This window comes from Lissotriton helveticus, chromosome 12 (assembly GCF_964261635.1).
Source record: "Lissotriton helveticus chromosome 12, aLisHel1.1, whole genome shotgun sequence".
In the NCBI taxonomy this organism is placed as follows: domain Eukaryota; kingdom Metazoa; phylum Chordata; class Amphibia; order Caudata; family Salamandridae; genus Lissotriton; species Lissotriton helveticus.
Genome location: NC_136073.1, coordinates 86,591,355 through 86,612,888, shown reverse-complemented (window position 1 = coordinate 86,612,888; position 21,534 = coordinate 86,591,355).

The following is a 21,534-nucleotide window of genomic DNA, read 5'->3' as shown; positions in this document are numbered from 1 at the left end:
CACCAATAGCGCTGTTTCAGTAAAGAAATAGTCACTGTAACACCTGTGTGCGCAGAGCCCAAACCCTCATGTGCAGTTAGTATTAAACCTTGCCTACGATACATATTTGGTATTACTCTATCCCCCACTTCAGAAATCTGAGCATATGGAATGTTTTGTGCATCTAACTTGTAGGAGTATTTGAGTGGAAATTGTTTAGGTACTGCTGTGCTGCCTTTGCGTGACGCAATGACAGCTACCATAATATCTCTGTCTATTCTCGGTTTTGAACAAGTCAGCGCAGCTACGGAAGCCCTGCAAACAGCCCCCTTTGTAGCGTCATCAGCCAATGAATTCTCTGGAATGTGAACGCGTCACGTTGATGACTCATTGAATGGATCACATGAGTCCTCGGTAGCTCGGCTTTCAACTCTGCCACCTCTCCCAATAGCATTTAATGCTTAATTGTGCCTCCTTTCGCATCCTTAAACCCGTTTTGTTCCCAATGTTGTAAGTACTCATTGTATGACTGTACACAGTAAAAAGATTCACACACGGTTAGTGTGGGGAGTTTGTGATCCGTATTTACTAGTGCCAGTATCAATGGTTTCAATTCTACCAGCTGAGCCATGCAGTCTCCTAGAGATTGCGTTTTTTTGCAACTAGGATGGAACTTGCCATCATACATGCAACATTTAACGATAGCACACGCCAAAAAATAGTGCTGCTTACTTCCTGTGGCTGGTTGCACAGATCCGTCAATACAAATAATATATTCATACTGATCGAGAGGCAAGAGTTCATTTGGTAGAGGATATTCTTGTTCATATTGCAGGAATGCTTGTGTTTTTAAACTTGGATCAAATCTGTATTCAATGACTGCCGCAGTAAGAGAATTAGCCCATTGTATCCATCTTGGATGTAACGCTTTCGCAATTGGCATGCTGGCCTTTGTAACAGCTACTAAAGCCGGTACTGGGGTTACGACAATAATGCATTTCCCCTGAGTCAGTGCTCTTTCTCTGGGTACAGCAGTCTGAACGGCTGCCAGTATTTTTTCTGTTGAAGTGAAACGCATTTCTGCATTTGTGTACAGGTGTGATTTGTAAGCGATTGGTATAGTTTCTCCGTCATTGAAGGTCAAATAAGTGTACCTGCATTGAACTGCAATTATTCGGCTCACTAAGTGGCATACTTTTACGCGTGTTTGTAAGTTTTTGGAAGCAATCATGTCTTCCTGGAATATACGATGAATATTAGTATGTTCTTGTGTCCAATCTCTGGCTGAAAAGTCAGGTTTTATTAAGTCATAGAAAGGTTTTACCCTTGTGCATAATCTAAAATGTATGTCCTGCTGAAATTTAGGAATCAAAGTATTGATTGTAAATTTTGTTATGATTTGGGAGGCTGGAGCAGTGCACACTTTTCTAAAAAGTTAGTTGCCAGACTTCTGCCTTCCCTTGACATCCCATATCCCAAGAATAGGACATTGAGGAGGGGTATTTTTGATTTTTTTATGTTGAATTCTTAGCCCTCTGTAGCAAATACCATAATAATGGTACTTACCCTGGTCGAGTGCCTCTCTAAGTCGTCGTCTGTCAGATAAATATCATCCACACAGGACAATGCTTCTTCATCAAATATTTGAAGTAACTCTGTTACTCTTGCTGAAAATACACTGGGGCAATTCTTATACCAAAATTGTCGTTGGGACCCTAACACACTGAATGTGGTCAGATACCTGCTTTCAGGCGCTATATTTTGGCAAAAAAATCCATTTGAGATATCAAGTGTGGTTTTATACTTTTTGCGCATAATGTTATTCATTAATGCGGCACTATGTGCATTTTGGACAGCAAATGTCTTTGTGCAGGAGTTTAAATGTCTGTAATCTATATCTGGATGATATGTATTGGTGGGTTTAGAGACGGGAAACAAAGGATTGTTCATTGGAGAGGTACATTTTTCAAAGACCCCCTCATATTCTAGTTGATCTAAGATCTCCCTGACCTGTTTTTGGGCTTCTTGCTTTATTGGATATAGCCTCTGAGCAGTAGGTGAAACTTTTAACGGGATTACATAGTAGGTTGAGTTCTCATCCCACCGTGTGTGTACAATGCTGGAGCTTGAGCTACTGCCCACTCCTGTGCATATGTATGTTTAAGGTAAAAGGTAACATGATTGGAAAATGCAATAAAAAATTATACTTTCTCCCCTGGGGCACTCCATTACGAATGCAGGTGGCCAATCTTGTTCTACTAACAGTATGTCATAACCAGATGATAAGTTCTTTAAAAAAAGACTTTTTACTTTCCTGGGCTTGTCCTCCTCCAACCGGAGTGTTATTTCATATAACTTATGTGGGACGCTCACCCTGGTGTCTGGTGTTTCCACCGTGATGTAATCATTCAACTCCGCTGTCACCAGAAATTCGTTCAGGTTCTGGCGAGCTATTGTTACTTCTACCGCACTGTCTAGCATCGCCAGAGCCCATTCAGAAGTTGTGTCCTCAGAATTTTGGGCATGTCTGATTTTCAGACTAGCAAATTTCTTTTTCTTAAATTGAGATTTTGAGTCTAGCTTATCTTCTTTTTTAGAAGTAAAGTCTTGAGCCCGCTGCTTTTCTCTAGACTATGTGCGCTCCTCTTTATGTTCTGACCGTCCTTATCTTTTGGAGCCTTTCTTCAAACCCAGAAAGGAACAAGAGGAACGTGTATCAGTATCCTGATTCCTGTCAGGTTTCTGTAATATTATGCCTTTCATTTATCATTTACCTGAATGTATATAGCTGTTCCTTTAAGAGCTCTAGTTATTGTTTAATAAGCACCATAACAATGGAATTCATATTTCTGACCAGCAAGTCAGTTGCACCTGACATGATCTAGCTGATGGATGGGACATTTCCTTCTCCTGAACAAATGTATCTTTATTCATCATCTTGGAGATTTATCTTGATTTTACTCTGGCGACGATGGTCTGAAACCTACCCTGCGTATCCAGCACTTCATTTTCATGGATTTGTCTCAACATCAAACGATTTGCAAAATCAGCAGCTCTGTTCTACAAAGAAACTAAGGGGTCCATTAGGATGGTGGACGATGGCACCACCGCGGTGCTGGCGGGGTGGAAAAACGCCTTTTTCCGCCTGCAAGCAGCGGTACTCATGTCTGCCATATGAGTATAGCAAAACATAGGTCATTTCCCGTCTGCCGCGGTGCGCCACGCACCGCCATCAAAGTGCACCCGCCATCAAAGTGCGCCCGCCACCGCGGCGGTGGGAGCCAATGGAGACTCTCTGCCGTGCGGAATGACATCCGCCCCGCTTCACAAATTAGGATGGCTCAAACAGACAGACGCACCGCAGCGGAGACACCGCCCAACCAGAGACGGCGGAAACTCGACAGCGGAGCGCGATAGCAGAGACCCGGTCCACACCACTCGGTCACAACCGCCATGGACCCAGCTCCACATGTGTTTCCGGTGCTGTACCTGCTACACCACTATCATCTAATGGGCTGCCGCAGACGCCGCTGCAGGTAGGTAAATACACAAATATACAACACACAACACACGGGCTGACACATGGTCCAAAACTATAACAGACACCCTGCTGGGGGCAACAACACAACTACAAGGTTACCCACACATGGCCCACCTGCCACCATGTCACCCCACTGTATCTTGGACACACATCGACTGCAAACCTGCAGCAACGTCCCGGTCATGTCACCGCAGAGGTCAACACATGCGCACAATGCACAAGGCAGGGCCAGTACAAGGCATGGGCAGGGCACAAACACCACAGGGACACACCTCCCCCAACCACACATCAACACACCCCATCAAGTCACAGGCCAGGTGCCCATCCTGTGCACCCCCATGCACAGCAACAAGCACAGCAACAAGCAAGCACAATGCACCACACAACAAACAACCAGGGAGACAGCCACTGCAGGAGTGGCTGACAAGGAACACACAACACCAGTGCCTCACACACTGAAGGCTGCCAATACTTGCCAGCACATACACACACAAACAAACACACACACTGGGTGTAGCCATAAGCAGAACACACACACAGGGATGCCTAAACAGATGCCTGCCCAAAAACCACACACAAACACTACAGAAACACATACAGAACCACATCAGAAACAGACATGCCCTGTCAGCCAAACTGTGGAAAGGCAATGGAATGGGAACAGAGACAAAACATGAGTGCACTACCTCATCACACAGGAACAAAACACACACAACATACCACAAATCACACAAGAAGAGCACCAGCACAGAACTACACTCACTGCCACATGAAACCAACCACAGATGCACATCAAATCAAAAATGAATAAACACCACAGGACATCAGGGGATGCACATCAGGCAATGTCAAGGCCACATACACACATCACTGTATGCACAACAAGCAGTGTGTGCACAACAAGCAGAACAGTCACACACAGACATGACTGACACAACTCAACACACACAACGCTAATCAGCACAGCACAAACACAACAGCACACCCAGGAAGTGAAGCAATACCACAGCCAACACACATACATCCAACACAACAAGAACAGATGCACCACTCTGGGACACAAGAGCAGAACCATCTTGACCAGAGCACTGGGCAGCACACACAGCTGAAGTGCACACGAGCAATCCTCACTGATCAATAGCACAATAATACCACACATAAACCATTGGGGCAATGTCCAGAGTTGAACATTTGCCCTGGCCCAAGAACTGCACCACAAATCACAGTGTCACAAATGAAGTGATGGGGAGGCACACACACATGTAAATCAAGGGGACAGCTGACATCAAGGTGAACTCACTTGCTTGTCAATAGTAGACATGGAAGGGGTGTACCCTACACAAAAAGAGGGAGTGCAGATCCACAATGGGTAGCCATAAGCGGCACACATAGGGGATGGCATCACACCACACAGGAGGAGAAAAGGCACCATGTGCATGCAATGCATGAGAAACACAAACACATTGGCAGTGTGGTGCTGCAGTACCACATAGTCCACACAAACACACTTATGACACATTGATGATCAAACAAACACAACACTGATGTGCAAGTCACACACTTTGCACACTCATAAGTGACCAAAACAACAAGGAGGAGTCACACAGAACAGCATGTGCAACACCAACACACTGCACAGTGCACATCAGACAACTCAAACATGTCCATACAACCATATCCACAGGGCACAACAATACAAACAACAGGCACATAACTCCTGGGTGACACATGTTGTCTTTCACAATCCAGGGGCACTAACACATCCACACCCACTACAACATCACACCCTTCACACTGCACACCTCTTGACTACCCAAGAGCACACAACTCATGTAGCCCATGGGACCAGGACTAAGGGCCAACACAGGATGACCCTACACATACACAGCTAGGCACACATAAAGTAATAACACACATACATCATGACAGTGCCCAGCCTGCATGCAAACCTGTGCACAGCATCACACCCTGTGCTGGCAGTATACCCCAACCTGACATGTGAACAATGTACTCAACAATAGCAAACCACAAAAAAGAGAACTGCATGCCAGGTAAAAGAGCCATTACAGATAATACTAGGGTCATTGTCTGAATGGCCTGAATACCCTGTCACCCCTGTATAAAAATTTGATGCAGGCAAAGATCTTGGCAAAGTTGAAGTGACACATAGAGCATGGGGCACAGGCAACCAAATGCACACACCAAAATACCTTTAATCAGCAAGGATACTGACAAAACAGTCAACAGGAGTAACTGACTTTATTCACATATTGCACAGATGTGACAGTAGAACAACCGTAGACAAGAGCAAGGCACAACATGCTGATCATATGCAAGATAATCAGCACAGGCAAACTCCAAACAGGAAGGCCAGGGTCCAGAGCAGGTGGCACAGTAGGTACATGAGAGGCTGCACAGGGGGGAGTACAACACAGCAGAGCAACAGGGCCAGTGCCTATGGCACAGGTGAGAGTACAGACCAAAGGGGATTGGCATGGTGCACAGCACTGGAGTCTATGTTTCAACAATCTGTAATGTTTTTAACGTAACTCTCACAAGGTGGGGTGCTCCTGGAGGTAACGTATCCGTCCGTGTACGTTCTCAAATTACTGTAGAATGTGTGCACACATACATTGTGGGTGCATCCCTGCCAATGGGCACACCTTTTGTTCTTCACAGAAGACTCCGTTCATGTAGGTTGATTATTTCTTTAATATTGTGATTCAATTCAATATTTTTACTTCATATCAAATGTAAGTTTCAAGCAATCCATATGTTTAATACATATTCCATCATGTTTCTAACCGCTCTGATGCATTTCGGGCTCCATAGCCCTTTAGCGAGGAGCTCTACAAACGATAACTAAATATACAGCCCATCATTTCAACATTCATATACTAAGTAATAGCAGTACATGCACAAAGATATCATGCTCATTTGTGGATTCATACGCAAATCGACGGGTGATATGTGATACGTGATCAAGTGTTCGGTTCGGCGGGTGTATTATCCCAAATACCAGTATACCGTGACAGCGCGTCGGGGTAAACCTACTACACTTACATGGAACAAACGTAGACGAATTCACCAACTGGAAAAAAGGTAACAAGCATCAGTTAGTGAGGTCTAGCCTCTCAGGGCACGAACTCGCTACATTGCCTAGGTCAAACAAGGTGGCAGCGGACAATAAGCCGACTTACATGAAAGGTTGGGGGGTGCTTGAAAGGTTCTCAGCGGGTATGTTACGGGAGCGAGTTCCAAACGCATAGAGTCAGTTTCTTCCCAGGAAGTAGTAAACTTGCCGGACTGCGGGATATTTAAACAACAAGCGCGGAAATGAAAGGTGAAGAGCCCTGATTGGCTCAAAAAACGCTCACATGCGCAATAATAATAAAAAACGGACTAGGTGGGCGAGTTACTGATGGAGTGACCATATTGGGTGTACGCCGGGGGTGTGTGAAATAGAAAACGGTGCATCATTTAATGACATGGCATCCAACCCACAAATATGTAAATCATGATAAGGTCAATAGTGTCATTACAGGCAGCAAAAAAGCATTATACATTAGATATCCACCTTCATAGTGGTTTACAGAAAGCAACTAAATTCGGTCCTGTCATTCAGCCCAAAGGGCTTCATAGCCTGAAGGCGATATATCCAAGCTATTTCACATTGCACAAATGTCATCCAATGAAGGGTCATAACATCAAATTGAACGTCAGCGCCACTTGTGATTCATCTAACTTAATCTACTATCCTCACTAAAAATGACAAATCGAACATTGCAATGCATTTCATGGAATATAAACACAGTATTGCCCAACTTAAGTTTCTGGTATTGGAGATCATTGAGAAAAAAGAGGGCAAGGACAATAATAAGACACTACTGCAACGTGAAATAGCTTGGATATATCGCCTTCGGGCTATGAAGCCCTTTGGGCTGAATGACAGGACCGAATTTAGTTGCTTTCTGTAAACCACCATGAAGGTGGATATCTAATGTATAATGCTTTTTTGCTGCCTGTAATGACACTATTGACCTTATCATGATTTACATATTTGTGGGTTGGATGCCATGTCATTAAATGATGCACCGTTTTCTATTTCACACACCCCCGGCGTACACCCAATATGGTCACTCCATCAGTAACCCGCCCACCTAGTCCGTTTTTTATTATCATTGCGCACGTGAGTGTTTTTTGAGCCAATCGGGGCTCTTCAACTTTCATTTCCGCGCTTGTTTAAATATCCCACAGCCCGGCAAGCTTACTACTTCCTGGGAAAAAACTGACTATACGCGTTTGGAACTTGCTCCCGTAACATACCCGCTGAGAACCTTTCAAGCACCCCCCAACCTTTCATGTAAGTCGGCTTATTGTCCGCTGCCACCTTGTTTGACCTAGGCAATGTAGCGAGTTTGTGCCCTGAGTGGCTAGACCTCACTAACTGATACTTGTTACCTTTTTTCCAGTTGGTGAATTCGTCTACGTTTGTTCACGTAAGTGTAGTAGGTTTACCCCGACGCGTTGTCGCGGTATACTGGTATTTGGCATAATACACCCGCCGAACCGAACACTTGATCCTGTATCACATATCACCCGTCGATTTGCGTATGAATCCACAAATGAGCATGATATCCTTGTGCATGTACTGCTATTACTTAGTATATGAATGTTGAAATGATGGGCTATATATTTAATTTTCGTTTGTAGAGCTCCTCGATAAAGGGCTATGGAGCCCGAAATGCATCAAAGCGGTTACAAACATGATGGAATATGTATTAAACATATGGATTGCTTGAAACTTACATTTGATATGAAGTAAAAATATTGAATTGAATCACAATATTAAAGAAATAATCAACCTACCTGAACGGAGTCTTCTGTGAAGAACAAAAGGTGTGCCCATTGGCAGGGATGCACCCATAATGTATGTGTGCACACATTCTACAGGTCAGAGTACAACACAGCAGAACAACAGAGCCAGTGTCCAGGGCAGGTGGCACAGCAAGTACATGAGAGGCTGCACAGGGAAGACTCTAACACAGCATAGCAAGAGGGCCAGTATCCATGGCACAGGTGAGAGTACAACACAGCAGAGCAACAGGGCCAGTGTCCATAGCACATGTGAGAGTACAACACAGCAGAGCAACGGGCCAGTGTCCATGGCACAGGTGAGGGTACAACACAGCAGAGCAACAGGGCCAGTGTCCATGGCACAGGTGAGAGTACAACACAGCAGAGCAACAGGGCCAGTGTCCAGGGCAGGTGGCACAGCAAGTACACGAGAGGCTGTACAGGGGAGAGTACAACACAGCAGAGCAACAGGGCCGGTGTCCAGGGCAGGTGGCACAGCAAGTACATGAGAGGCTGCACAGGGGACAGTACAATGCAGCAGAGCAACAGGGCCAGTGTCCAGGGCAGGTGGCACAGCAAGTACATGAGAGGCTGCACAGGGGAGAGTCCAACACAGCAGAACAACAGGGCCAGTGTCCATGGCACAGGTGAGAGTACAACACAGCAGAGCAACTGGGCCAGTGTCCATGGCACAGGTGAGAGTATAACACAGCAGAGCCACAGGGCCAGTGTCCATGGCACAGGTGAGAGTACAACACAGCAGAGCAACAGGGCCAGTGTCCATGGCACAGGTGAGAGTACAACACAGCAGAGCATCAGGGCCAGTGTCCAGGGCAGGTGGCACAGCAAGTACATGAGAAGGTGCACAGTGGAGACTCCAACACAGCAGAGCAACAGGGCCAGTGATGAGGGCAGGTGGCACAGCAAGTACACGAGAGGCTGCACAGTGGAGAGTACAACACAGCAGAGCAACAGGGCCAGTGTCCATGGCACAGGTGAGAGTACAACACAGCAGAGCAACAGGGCCAGTGTCCAGGGCAGGTGGCACAGCAAGTACATGAGAGGCTGCACAGGGGACAGTACAATGCAGCAGAGCAACAGGGCCAGTGTCCAGGGCAGGTGGCACAGCAAGTACATGAGAGGCTGCACAGGGGAGAGTCCAACACAGCAGAACAACAGGGCCAGTGTCCATGGCACAGGTGAGAGTACAACACAGCAGAGCAACTGGGCCAGTGTCCATGGCACAGGTGAGAGTATAACACAGCAGAGCCACAGGGCCAGTGTCCATGGCACAGGTGAGAGTACAACACAGCAGAGCAACAGGGCCAGTGTCCATTGCACAGGTGAGAGTACAACACAGCAGAGCATCAGGGCCAGTGTCCAGGGCAGGTGGCACAGCAAGTACATGAGAAGGTGCACAGTGGAGACTCCAACACAGCAGAGCAACAGGGCCAGTGATGAGGGCAGGTGGCACAGCAAGTACACGAGAGGCTGCACAGTGGAGAGTACAACACAGCAGAGCAACAGGGCCAGTGTGCAGGGAGAAGTGCAGAGTCAGGACATGATCAGCTACACAGGCAAGGCCAAAACAGGAAGGCCAGTGGGCATGGTAAAGTGCAGAGTCAGGACGTGAGCAGCTGCACAGGCAAGGCCAGAACAGCAGTGAATGACAAAGCCAGTGGTCAGGGAGAAGTGCAGAGTCAATACATGAGAAGCTGCACAGGCAAGGGCAGAACAGGAAGGCCAGTGGGCATGGCAAAGTGCAGAGTCAGGACATGAGCAGCTGCACAGTGAGCGTGTTTGACTGTACCCTTCCATGGCCAGCAACACACCCAGGTTGTATTCAATGGGCAGGACTACCAGACCTGTATGAGAGACAGGTGTATGAGGGGGACTAACACTCACTCTTGGCTGTCAGGCGGACTTGGAGCTGGCTGTGTGTGCGGGACAGCGGGACCACTTGACTGGGGAGACAGAGGCCCGGGGGATGTAGGGATATCAGTGGCTTTGCAAGCTGGAGGGCCATTTGGACCAGGTGGTGTAGTGGCACGTGGAGGCGGAGTCATGCAGACCTGTGACACAGTGTTGGTGGGAGAGGTTGGAGGGGTGCCTTTCCACTTCTTGGGAATGCAAAATGGCTTCCTGTACTGGGGTTAATGGGAACTGGTTGGGACACAACAGGCACACACACCAACAGAGCCGCTTCAGGTGCAGACACTGGCACTCCCTCTGGTAACGGGCAGGATCCTGCGGCACGCTTTGTCTGGCTATGCCTCTGGACCACCTTCCCCTGTTTGCCAGGTGTCCCCACTACAGTTCCCTCCTTTACCTGTTTGTCAGGGGTAGGCCCTACAGTGCCCTCCTTCACCTGCTTCACTGGGCTTGGAATTGGAGTTGATGTGCCCTGAGCCCTTCCTAGGTGTACCCTTGCCAGACAACACCCCCTCAGTGGGCATAGACACTGCACGCCTAGCTCTGTGTGAAGTTTTAAGGCCTGGAGAGTCCTTGGCTGGTGATGCCTCTGAGGCATGGGAGCCTGATGCCTGCTTCCTTGCTTTTTCTGCCTTGCTCTTCCCTGACGGGCTCTTGTCTTTCAATTCTGGACTGGCTCTGCTCTTCTGTGGGTATGGTGTCCGTGGGCGGGACCACTTGGGTTGCTTCTACTGGGTGCTTCTTGTGCTGTATCGTTACTGGGAACCGTGGTCACGATCATCTGATGTGGCCACTGACTGGGGGGTGGACAAAGGCACTGGAGCAGGAATGGGAGTATGTGCTTGTTGAAGGGCAGACGTCACTGTGGACGACAAAGGCTGGACTGTACAGTGTAGCCCACCCACATCAGAGTGTATGACCTCCATGTAGGCAACCACCTGGCCTACTTTTTTGTCATGGTCACTGAAGGCATTGAGCAGGGCTCTCTGGCCCACACAAAGCTGGCACATGAGTTCTACAGACTCAACACTGAGGGCAGCAGGAGGGACAGGTGCAGGCTCAGCGGTGTCAGGTGTGAATCTAACTCGTCCTCTCTTACTGACACGGACACGGGCAGCACCAGAGGAAGTGGATGGGAGGGTGGGCACTGGCCGCTGTGTCGTAGTAGATGATGCAGAGTCCCCATTCCCTGTGCCTTCCAACATGGATGCATCCCCGCTGGATTCAGATGATATTGTACTCTGTGTCTCAGGCAGGGATTCCTCCTGCATACTCCGGTCCCCCTCAGATGCGCTGGTGGGCTCTGTGTCACTGGCCTCCAGTGCAGCTGTAGTGCTACCCTCGCCACCACTCGTTTCCGGCTCTTGTTCCTCCGTGTCCACTGTTGATTCTGGATGAGTGAGAGATGCAGGGTTGTGTTAGTGTCATCATCAGGACAAAGCAAACTAATCAATGCAGTCGAGGAGATGCCCAAATATACATGGTGACCACCACACCCTGCAATCACATTACAACTACACACAACATAGACCACAACAGTGCCTGTAACCCTGAATATCTGCCATGTTGAGGCCACACAGCACAACACTCTGCCCGTGTATGAAGTGTACCAGACACACAACTTGCTCTGCACACCCCTAGGTACATGATGTGGGGACACCACTTATTACCACTGACAGACCTTGAGGGAACAGGAGGGGACAACACACAACACACACCTATTAGGACATGACAGTCCACATTGGCAAGTAGGCCATAACAAAGACCATGTGGTACTCTGGGGCACATTCTTGTCTGATGTGTATGCCTCACCGATCATTGTGCATGCAAAGTAGGCCTCCATGCAGTCACAGTCAGATAGTGGACACTGCTGTTCACCCCTAATAGATTCCCCACACCATCCCAATGCTGAATGACCATGTAGATGCTAACACATCTGGCAATGGGAAAGCACAGCAGGGAGGCTCACCCTTGTAAGGGCAGTTTGGGCCAATGCATGACACTGGCACCCATCCCAGCAGCCACTCACATGACACAGCACAGCACCACCCCACGAACATCACGTGTGCCACCGCTGCCACAGGTCCTGTACACATGCATCCGCTCCCAGGCAAAGTCACCCTCCCCAAATACTCACCCCTGCCTTGCTGCCGGTGCTCCTTCAGACGTGCATCCATCTCAGAATGAGTCACTGCCAATATACATCCCATCAGTGGTGTCATGGTGCGCCCTGCCTAAAGCCCAGTGCATGGTAGCAGCCCCAATGTCATCTCTGCCACGTTCTAAGGCTCACCCTTACCTAGGGACGTGTAAGTGAAAAATATTATTTAGAAAAGTGAAAAAGTGCAAAAAAAGGGGGGAGAGCGATTGCTCATTCCCGGTAACTCCTGGTTTAGGAGGATTTCTGCACTTTTAAGTTAGATGCAAAATGCACCATGGGTCACAGGAGGGGGGTGGAGGCTTAATTGGCACACCGCCCTCAAAGCCCGGCACCCGCGTGGCACCTAGCTAATCCTCACACTGGACCCCGAAGATCTTCTTAGGGTGCTCATACCACCAGGGTTTATTACGCTACCTGAGTCCTGAAGAATGCCTGGTAAACTTACACCGTTTCATAGGCTGAAACATGTCGACTGATACTAAGACTAATTGGAATTAACCAAACCATTACTCTTGGTTAATATTCCGTTCACATAACTTTTTATCTGTGTCTGAGGGATCTTTTATTAAAACATTTTTTTGATACTCTTTAGACACTTTTAAGTATTCTCATTGCACATCTACTTCACGAAACCCGCTCTGCAGTAATTCTGGCGTCGCAGCACACCAAAAAGGTACTAGACCTTTTTGGTGGGGCCCGATGATGAAGCATGACACCGACCAGGTCGGTGTGTGAGGGCTTTCTTACCTACCTTAGTTGGGTCAGGTAATGGTTTTTTCTCCCAATTTCCTTGCTCCTTCAAGTAGTTACTGTTATACCACAGACCCCTCTTTTCTTGTTGGCATACTATAACCAGGGACTAAGAGGGTGTCCTGACTCTCCCTGCCTCTCTTCTTGTTGATACATATACTGCAGCAGTACAACTACATCTCTGACCCCCCTGCCATACTCCTCCCTTTACGATGACTTACCACAATATTGGGTGCCCCATACAGCCTTGGGTACTGTGCCAGCACCTCGTCCACAAGGACCTCCAGCTCCTCGCTTGTGAATGGACTGGCACAGATCTTCTCTGTCCTTGCCATCCCTGTGGACATGGAACACCTGTGGTGGAAGTGGGTGGGGAGCGATTTTCAAAACTGCATCCTGCCACAACAATCATCGCTCCCATTGGCTGTAGGTAATGCTCCATGGCGGTGATGCACTGCAGGGGCCCGGGGTGCGCTACTGCAATGGTGTATCTTTCAAACCCATCCAATGACCGCCTCCGCGGTGGCGGAGCACTCCTTCCGTGATTTTCAAAACTGCTTCCTGCCACCACAATAATCGCTCCCATTGGCTGTAGGCAATGCTCCATGGTGGTGATGCACCGCAGGGGCCCAGGTTGCGCAACCGCGATGGTGCATCTTTCAAACCCATAAAATGACCTCCTCCGCGGTGGCGGAGCACGCCTTCCGCGATTTTCAAAACTACATCCTGCCACCACAATCGTCGCTCCCATTGGCTGTAGGCAATGCCCCATGGCGGTTTCACACCGCCGTGGCCAGGCGGTAGCTACCGCGATTTGGGTGGCGGAGCATGCCCACCGCCATCTATCCATGTCTCCATGCCAATGACTACCGCACTTGTCAAGGGGGTGGTGCTGGTCTCACACCGCCAGGGCCAAGCGGTAGCTACCACGATTTGGGTGGCGGAGCATGCCCACCGCCATCTACCCATGTCTCCATGCCAATGACTACCACACTTGTGAAGGGGTGGTGCTGGTCTCACACCGCTGGGGCCAGGCGGTAGTTACCGCGATTTGGGTGGCAGAGCATGCCCACTACCATCTACATATGTCTCCATGCCAATGACTACCGCACTTGTGAAGGTGGTGGTGCTGGTGTCACACCGCCGGGGCCAGGAGGTAGCTACCACGATTTCGGTGGTGGAGCATGCCCACCGCCATCTACCCATGTCTCCATGCCAATGACTACCGCACTTCTGAAGAGGGTGGTGCTGCTCTCACACCGCCGGGGCCAGTCGGAAGCTACCGCGATTTGGGTGGCGGAGCATGCCCACCGCCATCTATCCATGTCTCCATGCCAATGACTACCGCACTTGTGAAGGGGGTGGTGGTGGTGTCACACCGCCGGGGCCAGGCGGTAGCTACAGCAATTTGGGTCACATCCAATGGCAATGCCCATCGTGAACACTTCTACAGTACACAGCGGAGCCATGGTTAAGGGCACATCATCGTGCACACAATGCTATTATTCCATCAAATCCACAGGTTGATGCACGTGCCATGGTTGGCTATGTGTGACGTACATTGGTCTGTGGTCCCTGCCATGTCAATTATATAATTGATGGTTGATGATGCGTGACAATGTTGTAGTGGACTCAACAATGTGTAACAAATCAATGTGTTGTGTGTCATTGTTGACCTTGGCAAGGCTTGTCTCACTGTATGGTGTTGTTACTTACTTGTGCTTTCATATCTGATCATGCACACAAATGACTATTCGCTGCATTCTGTGATCATTGTGTTGTGGTATTTACCGATTCGGTAATTACCGAAACTTACCGATTCGGTAATTTTTTCGGTAAAATCACCTACATCCCATTTGCCTGTTCTTAAATACCGAATCGGTATGTTTTGGTATTTAAGAATTGGTACCTACATCGGGCCCGTAGTTTGCCAACTTGAAATTTACAAATATTATTGTCTTTGTGTAAAGGTCTTGATTAACAATGTATTTCCTTTTCAGGTAGGAGCATTTACATTTAGATTTAAAATCATATTTGCACTTCTAGTACATGTTGGGTTGTGAAAACTCTTGATATATCATACTTTGTATTAAGTTTCTTTTAGGTTTGCAAAATGTAGCCACACCACCATTTTTCCAATCAACACCAGGAGATCCACCCATAAAATGGCAAAAATGGAAAAAGGTGTTTGAAAGATATGCTAAAGTGTGTGGAACCAACTTAAGTGCAGAACAAAGAACGGCACCTTTACTACAATGTCTAGGGTCTGAGGGGCAGGAAGTATTTGATCACCTCCCAGAAGTTAATGATCAAACATTGAATGAATACGAAATATGCATTTCAAAGTTGGATACGCATTACTTGCCTAAAGTAAGCACCATCCTTGAGAGGTATCATTTTGGGCGGAGAACTCAAAATGAAGGTGAAACTATAGAGAACTATATCACAGCTTTACAGAAGCTAGGATCTTCTTGCAAATTTGATGCTTTGATTGAAGAGAGAATAAGAGACCAATTCATGCTCGGATGCAACATACAGAAAGTAAGAGATGATATCTGGCAAAAAGACGATCCCACTTTAGATGAAGTGGTTAACATAGCTAAACAGATTGAACACTCAGTAAAATGTGTAGAGATAATAACAAAAAGAAGAAAATAAAGGTAATGTTATACATGAAGTTAGGACCTCTAATGGGAAAACATATAGGAAAACTGTCAAACCAAGTGGTAGTGATTCACTTTTGCTTCCGGTGTGGGAATATTGGTCACTTAGCCAATGATAAAAAAATGTCCTGCATTAAAAGCCATGTGTATTAATTGTAAGAAGATTGGGCTTTTCACATCAGTTTGTCATGCAAAAAAGAAAAAGGTAAAAGTGAATTCAGTGTCTCCACAAAATATTTCAGACTGTGATTCAAATTCAGATGTAGATTGTGGACAAATTGTATCATAAGTATCTGATAGTGTACTAGTGTATTGTTTAACTCTGGAGCAAAAATAAACATTGGTTCAAAACACTTTTACAGCCAGCATTTAGAAGGTAAAGTCTAAGGGGCAGATTTATGTTAACTGGCGTATCCCCAGGGATGCGCCAGTTAATGTGCGCCACAGTGCGCCACAGCTCCGCTACCCATGGTGCGCCGCATTTATAATGCGGCGCACCATGGGGCAAAAACGGCACAGATGCGTGACGCATCTGTGGCGTTAAGGTGGCGCATTGCTGGAGTTGCGTCGCAAGCGCGACACAGCTCCAGCAAGGCTCGGTGGTGCCCCATCTCAACAATGCTGCATCAAGACCTACGCCTGCTTCAAGCAGGCGCAGGCTTTTGACGCAGCATTGGCCAGAAAGTGACTGAGTGAAATCTCATAGATTTCACTCAGCCACTTTTGCGAGGCGCACCTGCCCCGGAACGCCCACCCTGCGCCGGAACGCCCACAAGCGGCGCAGGGCTTTACAACGTGACGCATCTGCCTAGATGCGTCACGTTGTAAATTGTTCGTAGGGATGCGTCACGTTTACGCCGCCTTGCGTGACGCAACAGCGGCGTAAACGTGGCGCAAGGGCTTCATAAATCTGGCCGAAAATGTTGAAAGCTGACATTAAACGCTATGATTATGGTGGAGAACCTATCAAACTTATTGGGTATTTTCAAGGCTTGATTGAAAATAAAGGAAGATTAGTTTCTGGGAAGGTCTATGTTTCTCACAGAGGAGACAGCATTTTAAGCTGGTTCCACCAGCAAGATTTGGGGGTCATGCTGGATCCTAACAGTAATCCACCCATTATTTTTAAAGAGAGACTGCAATTGAATGAGATCAGTGGGAGTGAAGATGATATTATCTACACTGAACATCTTAAAAATTAGTTTTCCACTGTTTTTAAAAACAGCCTAGGTTATTTACGTGATTACACCCATAAAACTAAGTTACTACCTGACGCCGTACCAGTCACCTGTAAAGTTTGTAGTGTACCTTTTTCAGTGTGGGAAGAGATGAAAAGTCAATTAGATAAATTGAGGGATGAAGGCATCATAAAAGAAGTCAAGGGCACTCAATGGTTGGCCCTAGTAGTCGCATCCAGGAAATCTGACGGTAGTCTGCGCCTATGCATAGACACGCTCTCTCAACACACAAGTTGTAGTGGACAGGATTCCTGGATTGATTCCAGTCGACAGTTTACGCCGAGCCCAACGTTCCGGAAACCGAGTAGAGGAAAAGTTTGAAGCAAGCCGACCGGCAGCAGCGCGAGGCTCGAACCGGTGCGCCTTGCAGGATTATCCGATATTTCTGCCTTTCTGCCACCGGGGACCAGGGGGGGGCGTTCAAGCACTGCTGGCTGTCCTGCTTGACAGCCTGCCTCCCCGCCCGCCGTCTGCTGCTGTGATCCGCCCTCTGCCCCAGCCTCAGCCGTCAGCCATGCTCAGGGCGGGAGAAGTGCGGTAGAGAGGTGCTGCGGCTGCTCCTAAGCCTCTCCTCAGCCACCAAGCCAGCCCTCCCCAGCCGTCCCCAGCCCTCGCCCCCCGTGCCAGTCCAGCCCAGACTTACCAGGGTCAGCCCCAGCACCGGCAGTGCAGCCTGGCAGCCTGGCAGCGAGCAGGGGACAGGGTGCTCCAGTAGAAGAGGAGGCACTCGGAAGCGCCCTACAGAGCCCGGTGGAGTCCGGGGACGACAAGCGGCTGAATTAAGGTGGGGCGGTGGCAGAGAGGAGCCCAGGAGGAGCCCAGGAGCCCAGGAGCGCAAGAGACTGACAGACATCAGCCAGACCTCAGCACAACCCAGCCCTGCCCAGCCCTGCCTAGTCCAGTGGGCAGCAGGGGGGGGGGGCAGTTGCAGTAAGGAGAGACAGGAGCCGCAAATCCAGCACAGGGCTTCAGCAAGAGAGTCCGGACCCAGTGAGTAATCTCTTCACCTCTTGACCTCTTGTTCAGAAGTGCGCGCCCCTTATCACCTTCCTTAGGTCCTTTTGGGACCTCCCTATCTACAATATAACCGGCGTGACCAAACACTACCTTTGATCTGGCTCCACATTTTCAGTTCTATTGCCAAATTCATGCAACGAGGGAATAATACCCCATTACAACGTTTATGGCCAGTATCACAAGCGGGATTGAAGGAGAGTCAAGAATTCACAAGGGAAAATGAGATCAGAGAAAATCCGCCCACCGGTGGTAAACAAAAAAACCAAAAAAAATCGAGAAACCCATCCGAGGAAGCCATTCTGCCGATTATAACAGGAATCCCGCCAACTCAAAGGGAGAGGTTGGTCTCAGCACCGACTCCTGGACCAACGTTGAACACTAGACGGAAAACTGGTCTTTTAAAATTTTTCTATCTAAAGGATCCAATGGCGGCGATTTACGCACCAACAGCCGAGGCTTACAAATTGCCAAGCCCCATCGTGCAACTTAATGCACTGTCTCCTCGGGCCAAAAGCGTGATGAAAACGAATAACGACCCAATAGGGTCCCAAGTTCGGCAGCCTCAATTGAAACACATATCTCAGGCAAAGTCGGCATGACTCACTGCCCGAGTGCATCATCCCAAAATTCCCACTGCTGTAAGGGAATCAACGAGAAGTATATTTATAAAGGACAGCACAGAGGATCTCCTCTCAAATGCAAATTGTATGAACCTGAGCAAAAGCATACCAACTGCAGAGACAGCTGTAGTAAAGGACTTCACAAAGGAATCCAAGGAATCCAGGGAGGAAATTTTAAAACTCAGTAATTCTTCCATGTCGTCCGTACAAGAAGTGGATCCATGGCTAAAACCTCTTTCTCTATCAAATGATTCCCAATTCGAGGAAATTATGGAATCAATAACCAAGTATAAAGATTCCCAAGGGAGAGCCCCACAAACAGAAACAGGTAATAATGATCATCAGAACAGTCCGGGCATGGTGGTTTCCACGCCTCGCAGCCCCTCGGCAAACAGAGACCATCAACGGCTAGTAATGGGTGATAGCACTATTATGCCAATAAACCAAATCCACCCTAACCATGCCGCGCCAATTACATTTTCTTCAGTGAGCACAAGGGACTTGGATCCCAAGGACTCGCGTAAACCCCAAAAAGAACAGCCACCTACTCCATGGACCCAATCCCTGCTAAGCACCTTAGATCAAGCAATAAGGGCGCTGAATTATCAATTGGACACAATGGAGGTCCAGATTGACGTTATCAACTTAATCGCTGGCCACATGTCAGGCATAAATGCAAAATTGGACTCACTTTCGTCTGTTTTAACCAACAGGGGTGAGGTTCCGTGGATTCTGGACCCGTGTCATAAACATCGTCGTATCATAACGATTTTGGTATCAACAGACCGAGAATGACGAATATACTATATAGTAGTATTTTTGTCGTGTTCGAGTGACGAGATCACCATAAAATCAGAGATTCCGTTCTGAACCCTCGGGTTCCATTTTGTGTACGGCAGCCATTTTGTGGTTGCCCTCACATAGGCCGGTGACTAAGGCCAAACCAGTCTTTAGGACACGTACACCTTTTGATGACTTCTGTGTGACCAGGGCAAGCTGACTCCGTTGCCCGAGGCCAGACTTGTTAGGCCAGTTCCTTTCCCAGTGGCCGATCGAGATTAGGGATCAAGGCACAGCATGCCATAAACCCTTTATTGCGCACAACTACGTCTAATCTTACTCACACCTGTCTCTGTTCCTTTCTTTATGACCTGCTTTACGATGAGGAGGTGCCCGTTTTTATTAGGGGTCCGTCCGATTATCTGATGAAAAATGTTGAGCCTTGCCGGGTAATTGATGGTGGGCTGGACAATGAAATGTGGGTTTGTCATGCAATGCTTTTGTCGTATACACATGGGATTAGTCAACTGTAAATAAGGAATGTTTGCCTGAAGCATAATATTTTGTATAAAAAGGGATGGCTGGCTTTGTAAGATTGAGCAGTCTCCTGAGAACATACACCGTGTTGTACTTCTAGGATATCTGTTACTGGTTGCAGCCAATAAATTTGATCTTTGACGTCACCAAGACGTTTCTGCGTTTCTGTAGTCTGAGACAGGAGAACCCGAAGTCTTTAGGTGTGTCCCCTGGCACCGCTGGGTTCTAAATAACCCGGTACTTCATTTGGCGCCCAACGTGGGGCGATTTCAGCGGTACCGGTCCAAGCCTGAGGTTCGCGAGGAGCTTCATGTGAAAATTCTGGAGGAAGGCCAGCCACTTCATAGACCCCTGTATGTCGTCGTGGTCCGAAAGTCTTTGCTGCGAGGTTCCCCGCTTTCCAACGGCAACGAAGGACTTCTGCCCTGACTATCGCCCTGTCTTAGACCCTTTGATGATTTGTAGAGCGAGACGATAGACGGGTCTTCTGGTGACGTCATCGATACCTCAGTTAAGTATGAGTGGAGCGTCTCCCAGTCCTTAGTTTTTGGGTATCCCCTTGGGATCTTTGATTTGGAACTTGCAAGTACCAAAGCAGAGGGACTCGTGTATTCACGAGACTATCATTTTTTATATTCCCTTGTAGTTTGAAGCTAGACTAGTGAGCGAAGATGCCTGGTTTTAGCAGACTTGGAAATTTGTTTTGTTGTGGTCGAAATAGGGATTCCCGATTGGAGGACTCGTGTCCGGTTCCTCCGATTGGAACTCCAACCTATGAGCTCTATGTGAAGCATGGCGTAGGCCCAATCACGTATAACGAAGTATGGATTCATTACACAAAAAAGGATGGTGTCCTACTATGGCCCCGATATGGTAGTTTTGACACAGAAACTCTAGATAATCTAGAGGTTAGACTTTTTAAGAAGAAAGCCCGGCCGGCGATGTTTGACTCTTTCCGCCTATGGCAAAAGGAAGCCAAACAGAAAGAAATTAAATTAGCGAAGAGGAATAAAAGAGAAAGGGGTATCTCGATAATGCAGGCTGCTATGCAGTATAAAGATAACGAAGAAGAACAAGCGAGTGAACAGTTGCACAGGCAACGTAAAATGGCGATCGACAAATGCTATCCAGTTTTGCCACCTCATCAGCAAGATGCGGCAAAGGAACTTGAGAAAGACCCTTTAATGGCACATTTGTTGAGCTAGCCACCCCCTTATGAGCAGAGTGCTACAGCACCTCCGCAACTTGTTGCACAGCCGCCAGCTCCTCTTCAGCTAGCTCCTACTCTTCTGGCGCCGCCTTCTCAAGGGCCGCTGACTTTGCTACCTGCTCCGTATTTAATTCCTACGACTTTTCCACCTATTCTCGCTGCCTCCTCTGCTACTGCTCCTACATTGGCTTCCTCTCAATCCGCTTTATCTCCTGTCCTGTCAACTTCTCCTTCTGTCCGACAGAGAAT